Genomic DNA, 6,341 nt, shown 5'->3' with positions numbered 1-6,341 from the left:
ACAGAAATGATGAGATTTCAAGTTGATGAAATTGTGAAAAACCATGCACTTTAGTTTTCAGGCACGATGGGCCCCTGCTTTGAGACTCATTGGTGAGCAATCTGTCCATGTGTGTCAAAAGCCTTTAAAATGTGTTTGCCCTTAAGAAAACAATGAAACTTGTGAGCAAAGAGTTAACTTAGAGTAGTAAAAATTTGGTAACAGTCTAAATGTCTAACAACAGAAGTCAAATGCATATTTAGACATTATTATTGATGAACCTTTACACAAAGCAGGTCACAAAACAATAGGTACAATATGGGTCCATACTGAAGGTACGACCTGAAGAATTTCTTATGGCCAGGGACTCTAAAAAGGAAGCTTGATTACTCCCTTATAAAAATACAGATACATATCAATATATTTATACCTATACATCTATATATCTATATCTATAGTCTATGGACCTTGGCTTAACGCAATGGTTTCATGTGTGGGTGGTGCTTTTAAGTGGATTTTTTGTTTCATTCATTTATATTTCTACGGAGATGTATTGCTTTTATATATGAAAAAAAATAGAAAAACGTTTGATCAATCTTGAAAACAGAGAGAACAAACATGTAAATAAGTAGTGACCTATTTTTTACTTGACATTTCTAAAAATTCTGAGCCCTTCCTTTCAGTTCCTACAAAGTCACTGATTCACTGCATGACTTTGATGGGTTCTTCCCCTCCCTGGCCCTCAGTTTTCCATCTGTAAAATGCATGGGTTGGACTACGTCAGGGATGCACTTTCATCTTGAGTGTCAACTCCATAGCATAGCTAGGGACTACCTGGACCACTTCTGTGATGAGAAGGAAGGTCTGAAAGAAAGCAAGAGCTCTGTGACTAGCCATGCCTGCCATGGGCATCAGAATTCGGAATGACATAGGAGGACCATATCGTTCCTATGTGTAGACTAGATAACTCTGCGGTCGCTTAGAACTCAGTGAGTCTGGGGCATCTTTAAGCAAAAATATTAACCTGAATTTGGGGAGGTATAGGAGTTGAGGGTACCTACCTCCGTGTATTCATTTTGGTTGGGTTGTAGCAGATCACTAATCTTCCATCTTACTTCACAGAACTTAAGACATCACTTGGGATTTCCTGAAGGAGAAAATAGCCCTGCAGTTGTGTTTCCATTGTATTTTCACCCATCACCTCCCGTCCCAAGAACAAGGGGTAAATCTGCAGCTGTTACTCAAATTTCTTCATTCTGAAACCATTCTAAACACCACAGCTGTTAGCGGCCTAAACCTGATTTCAGTTTTGTTCTTGGTCCATGTCTCATGTTTCATAGAAGTCTCTATAAACCACACTTCTGAGGTCAGAGTCAGAGAAGGCCACTTCTTCTAATCATCACGCTCCCAGGAAGCAGAAAGCCTGGGCGCCCATTCCCGAGGGGACTTTCCAGTATGAAGTAGAGTCCTTTCTATTCCTGATTCGATGGGACGAGGCCCCCGGAGAGGGGTGCTGACATTCCTAAAGTCATACGAGTTCAACTACCACCCAGCTTTGCCCACTGGCAAGCAGACAGGGATACTTTGGCAAACGCTTTGGCTCTTAGCAGCCTGGCTATTTGGAGGAAGGGGCAGTCTGGAGGGCTTTCCTGTATATCAAGTTCACCACCCTAATCTACCCCAGCTTCCACAGAGAACAGCAGGCTGTATTCAGGGATCTCAGCAGCAGCTGTGCCTTCCAAACCAAGACGCTGTTCAGAAAGATGATCCGAATGTGGGCTGTGTGTTTCAGCGGGATTTGGTGGGACTTTCCTCCTCAAATGGCCCTTTGTGTGCCTCTAAAAGATGAGGCATTAACCTCACGCGTGGCTAAAGCATGATGGATGACTTGGAGTTCTCAATTTACATTTGGCTGGTGCTCAGAACTGAACCGTCAAAAATGCCTGGGTGTCTGACGGACAGTGCCCGGCTTGTTCAGACTTGCTTTTGATGGAGTGGTGGAGTGGTGGCTTTAGCTCCATCCAGGCTTGATAAGCTAACCAAAGCTGGACTGTTACAAAGGCTGACTCCAGAGTTCCTCTCAGGGCAGCTGAATTGTGCCCTGAATCAGTCGCCTCTATTATCGTCTTGTTTGGCATCTTTACCGACTTCCGGGTCTTCTCTGACATCTATCCATTTGTTACAAGGTTTGGCCCTGCCCAAGGCTGGGGCATCAGGAGCAGAGGTGGTGTGCTTACGCTGCTTCTACCCAGCTCTATAAAGTCGCCGGCCTGTGCTGCTGCCTTCTCAGGAAGACACTGTACAAGTGCTTCTAGGTTCATCAGTGCTTTGGACCATCTCCTCAGGCCAAAGGGAGTCTGTACCCTGTCTCTCACATAAAATACCAGATACAGTGGTACATAGTAGGTGCTCAATAAAGTGTAACTCCTATCTAATAGTTAATCCAACAAATATTATTAAGTATGTAACATATTACAGGCACAGTGCTAGGTGTTGAGGATAATGCATCGAGCGAGAAAGACAATGCTCTTACTCTCTGGGAGCTTCAAGCAGTGAGGGTTGGTGAGGAGAAAATAAACAAGGAAACAAACAAGATAATTACAGATGGTGATAAGTGCTTTGAAAAATAAAATTATTTCTGTGCTTATATTTATATTAGTGTAAAAAAACCTCCTATTCAAGCCCTTTCCACCCCTTTATCTATGTATTGGCAGCCACTTTCAAGTTAAAGAGAGTTTAACAGTTGCATTAAGTATGAGTTTGGAAAAGCTTTCAAATACTGGCTCTTAAAGTGATGTGGACGAGAGAGGGAGAGGGAGAGGGAGAGAGAGAGAATGAGAATATGAATGTGGGGTGTTGGTGGGAAGAACATCTTGGCCCTGTGCCATAGCTCCCAAATGCCATTTTGTGAATCATTGTCTAGTGGGCTTCATAATCACCTGGGGAGCCTTAAAGATGCAGACTCCCAGCTCCCATCCTTAAATATTTGACATCTGGAGGTCCAGAATGTTTTTTAAGGGTCCCTGGTAATTCTGATGGGCTACCAGATATGATAAGCACCGCTTATCAGCCAGCCTCTGAATTCCACTGAGGCTGTTGATCACTGAGGATGAGACTGCAGGACTGTGCCTGTTATTCTACTGGTCGCCATATGTTTAGTTTTTCAGTTTCTAGGATATTTGCCGTAGCTGGCCCTCCAGAGACTTAGAATCTAGCAGGCGATACAAATGAAAATGATGTGGGAATATAAAGCAGGAACAACTACCTTAGTCTGAGTTTCAGAGAAAACTTTCTGGAGGGGAAGGATTCTGGATATGTTAGAATTTGATTCAGCTGCATGGAACAGAAAACACAAAATTGGTGTAAACAGATAGAAATTAATTTTTCTCGTATAAAGGCCTAAGGAAACTAATCCATGCTGGTATTGTGCTCTAGATTCCTTTCTGGTTTTCTACCACCCTAGGCATGGGCTTATGTGGTCCAAGGTGGTTGCTCAGATTCCGGCCACCATTCCCATATTCCTCCCAGCTGGAAGGACAAGAGAGCAAAGGACACAATCTCTCCCTTAAAGGCCATTTCCTGGAAGTTGCACATGAATCTTCCCTTGACATCGTATAGTCTGGAACATAGGTTCCTAGGCCACACCCTGCTTCAAATAAAGCACAGTTGAAAATATAGGGTTCTATCACTGAAAACAGAAAAGGAAAGCAGCCATTGGGAGACATCTGGCATAGCTCTAAGCCAGTAGTTCTCAACCTTGGCTGCACATTAGAATCACCTGGGAATCTTTTTAAAATCCTGATTTCTGGGGCCCCATCCCATAACAAAGAAACAGAATTTCCGGAGGATGAGGCCCAGAAATCAGGATTTTATAAAGATTCCCAGGTGATTCTAATGTGCAGCCAAGGTTGAGAACCACTGCTCTAAGCTGAGATATGAAGAATGAGTAGCAATAGGCAAGGGAAGTTACAAAGCAAAGACTGTCCAGAAAGTGGGATTGGTGTCCCTTCCTGCTGAAGGGACTTTTCTTCTCACACGCTCAATTCCTCATTCTTCATATTTTGACCCAAAGTTCCATCTAGAATGGGCCTGCCTTCCTAGCCAATCAGTGCTCAGATCTAAAATGACCTCTCAAATGACATCAAAACTCATCATGTCTTGCCCTTTGGCTCAGTGGATAGAGCGTCAGCCTGCAGACTGAAGGGTCCCAGGTTCGATTCTGGTTAAGGGCACATGCCTAGGTTACAGGCTTGATCCCCAGTAGGGGACGTACAGGAGGAAGCCAATCAATGATTCTCTCTCATCATTGGTGTTTCTCTCTTTCCCTCTCCCTTCCTCTCTGAAATTAAAAAAAAATGTTTTAAAAAATTTAAAAAAACACACAAAAAACTCATCATGTCTCTCTCTCTTTCCCTGGTTTATAAAATGAAATATCACTAAAAGGTACCACTTTGATCTTTTTCTTTTAGTCACCCAAGTAAACATGAAGCTGATAAAAGCACCCTTGGTATTCACAGTTAACATATCTCCAGTTCTCATACAGACCCCATCCTGAAACATACCCCATGCCTTTGTAATAGGCCTGACACAAATTCAGCTAAACTCTGCCTTTTTGAATGAAGCATGGCAATTTAAAACTCTACATCTGGATAGCACAATCTGTGCAAGCCAGCCCTCTGGATGACTTTACACTCATTTTATTCCTTGAATAAAGTGACTAGCTCATCTCAGTTTACCCGGGAGTTTCCCTGTTTCAGCACTGAACGGTCCCATGTCCCTGGACACCCTGCCCCTCAGTACTGGGCAAACTGGGGCAGCCTATGACTTATGTAATAATGTACAGCTTAGAAGAAAAGACATTCTCTAGAAATGGTTGTTAGCCTCCCAGACAGTGTCTCAGGGAACACAGGCAAACACTTGGCTTTTTGAAGATCTTCCTTTGAAAAAGAATATATATAAGACGCTATTCATTATTTTTAGAAAACATTTCCCTGAAGTGGTTTCAGATAAGGGTCAGAGACACAAAGGTGTAGCAAATAAATAGCACTCTTCATCTTCCCATGTCTCCTACAAGCTTCCTCACTTAGTGAGAAGTTTAGCAAGATTTGTCTGTGTTTCAACATCAGAAAGGAGACATGTAGGTTTGGACCAGGCAATTAGAAAGGAGAACGCAGAAATAAAGATTAAATCTGTCTAGAAGATATGGATTTTTTTCATCAAGTACAATTGGATAGAAAGTAACCCCCTTCTACATTTAATTTTAGTTTTGTTGTAAAGCCTTTGGAATTTTTCTAAAATCCTGAAAAGATGATTCAGAAAGCTAAAAAAGGATGTGCCTCAGCAGTCTATTCCAAAAAGTGGAACATTTTGAGAATTACCCTGCCCACATTAAAATTATACTTCTTTAAAATATTGTAATTCAAATTCCCCAGAATTCCATTTCAAAATCAGTTCAATGTTCAAAAGTAGCTTATATTTTTGGCTCAGGAGTAATTGTACTAACAGCTGGCTTACACTGTGAAAAGTATGCTTGCATGGGAACTTAGCACATTTGCCCACTTGAAATCCGGGGTGCAATATCAACTTTCATGAAAAAGTCAATTTAGTAAACAATGATCATTTGCAACTATTCGTTTCAGCTCTTCATTTTTTTCATACTATCAGACGGTTAGTGCAAAACCCATTATATTTGGCCACCAGCTTCTCTCGGTAAAAGATTTAAGAAGATCAATACACAAAACCATGTGTGAAGTTAACAGCTAAAAAGCAAAGCCACCAGATCTAATAGTAATCAGTCTTTGCCAAAGTGGACTTGTGAGATGTTAGTAAACATTATGTTCAAAGTAAAAAACGGGTAAGTAAGTAAGTTTGGGGAGTGCTGCGATATGCAGAGCTCGTCATGTTTCTCCAGCGTGAGACTTTTGAGAACCTTCACAGAGATAACTGACACTGTTCCAGATGGCCTGGCATGTGTTTCCTGAGCTTATTTGACCAAATATTGTCAGAATACCTAAAAAGCTTTGGTTCCAACTAATACACTTAGAAAAACACTGCTCTCGCCTTTAAATTTGATAAGCCAGCTACTCTATGCAAAACTTGGGACTGAATTTATTTCCAGTCTATTGGCAATGAAAACAGTTTTTATTTGCAAATAGCCAGAGCACAGATTCGTTTGATATTCTAAACATACTGACATTTAAACACACATTTAAAGGAGGTTATTCTTATTACAAACATCATTAGCTTCCAATTAATAATAAGAACAAACAAGGCAGATCTTGAAGATGGTGGTGTAGATAAACTCCTGTACTCGCCACCTCCCACAACCACATCAAAATTACAACTACAATACACAACAACCA

The sequence above is a fragment of the Myotis yumanensis genome, unplaced genomic scaffold (assembly GCF_028538775.1).
Source record: "Myotis yumanensis isolate MYYU_CA2020_CCGP unplaced genomic scaffold, mMyoYum1.0.hap1 SCAF_5, whole genome shotgun sequence".
NCBI classification, from domain to species: domain Eukaryota; kingdom Metazoa; phylum Chordata; class Mammalia; order Chiroptera; family Vespertilionidae; genus Myotis; species Myotis yumanensis.
This window is presented reverse-complemented; position numbering follows the sequence as displayed.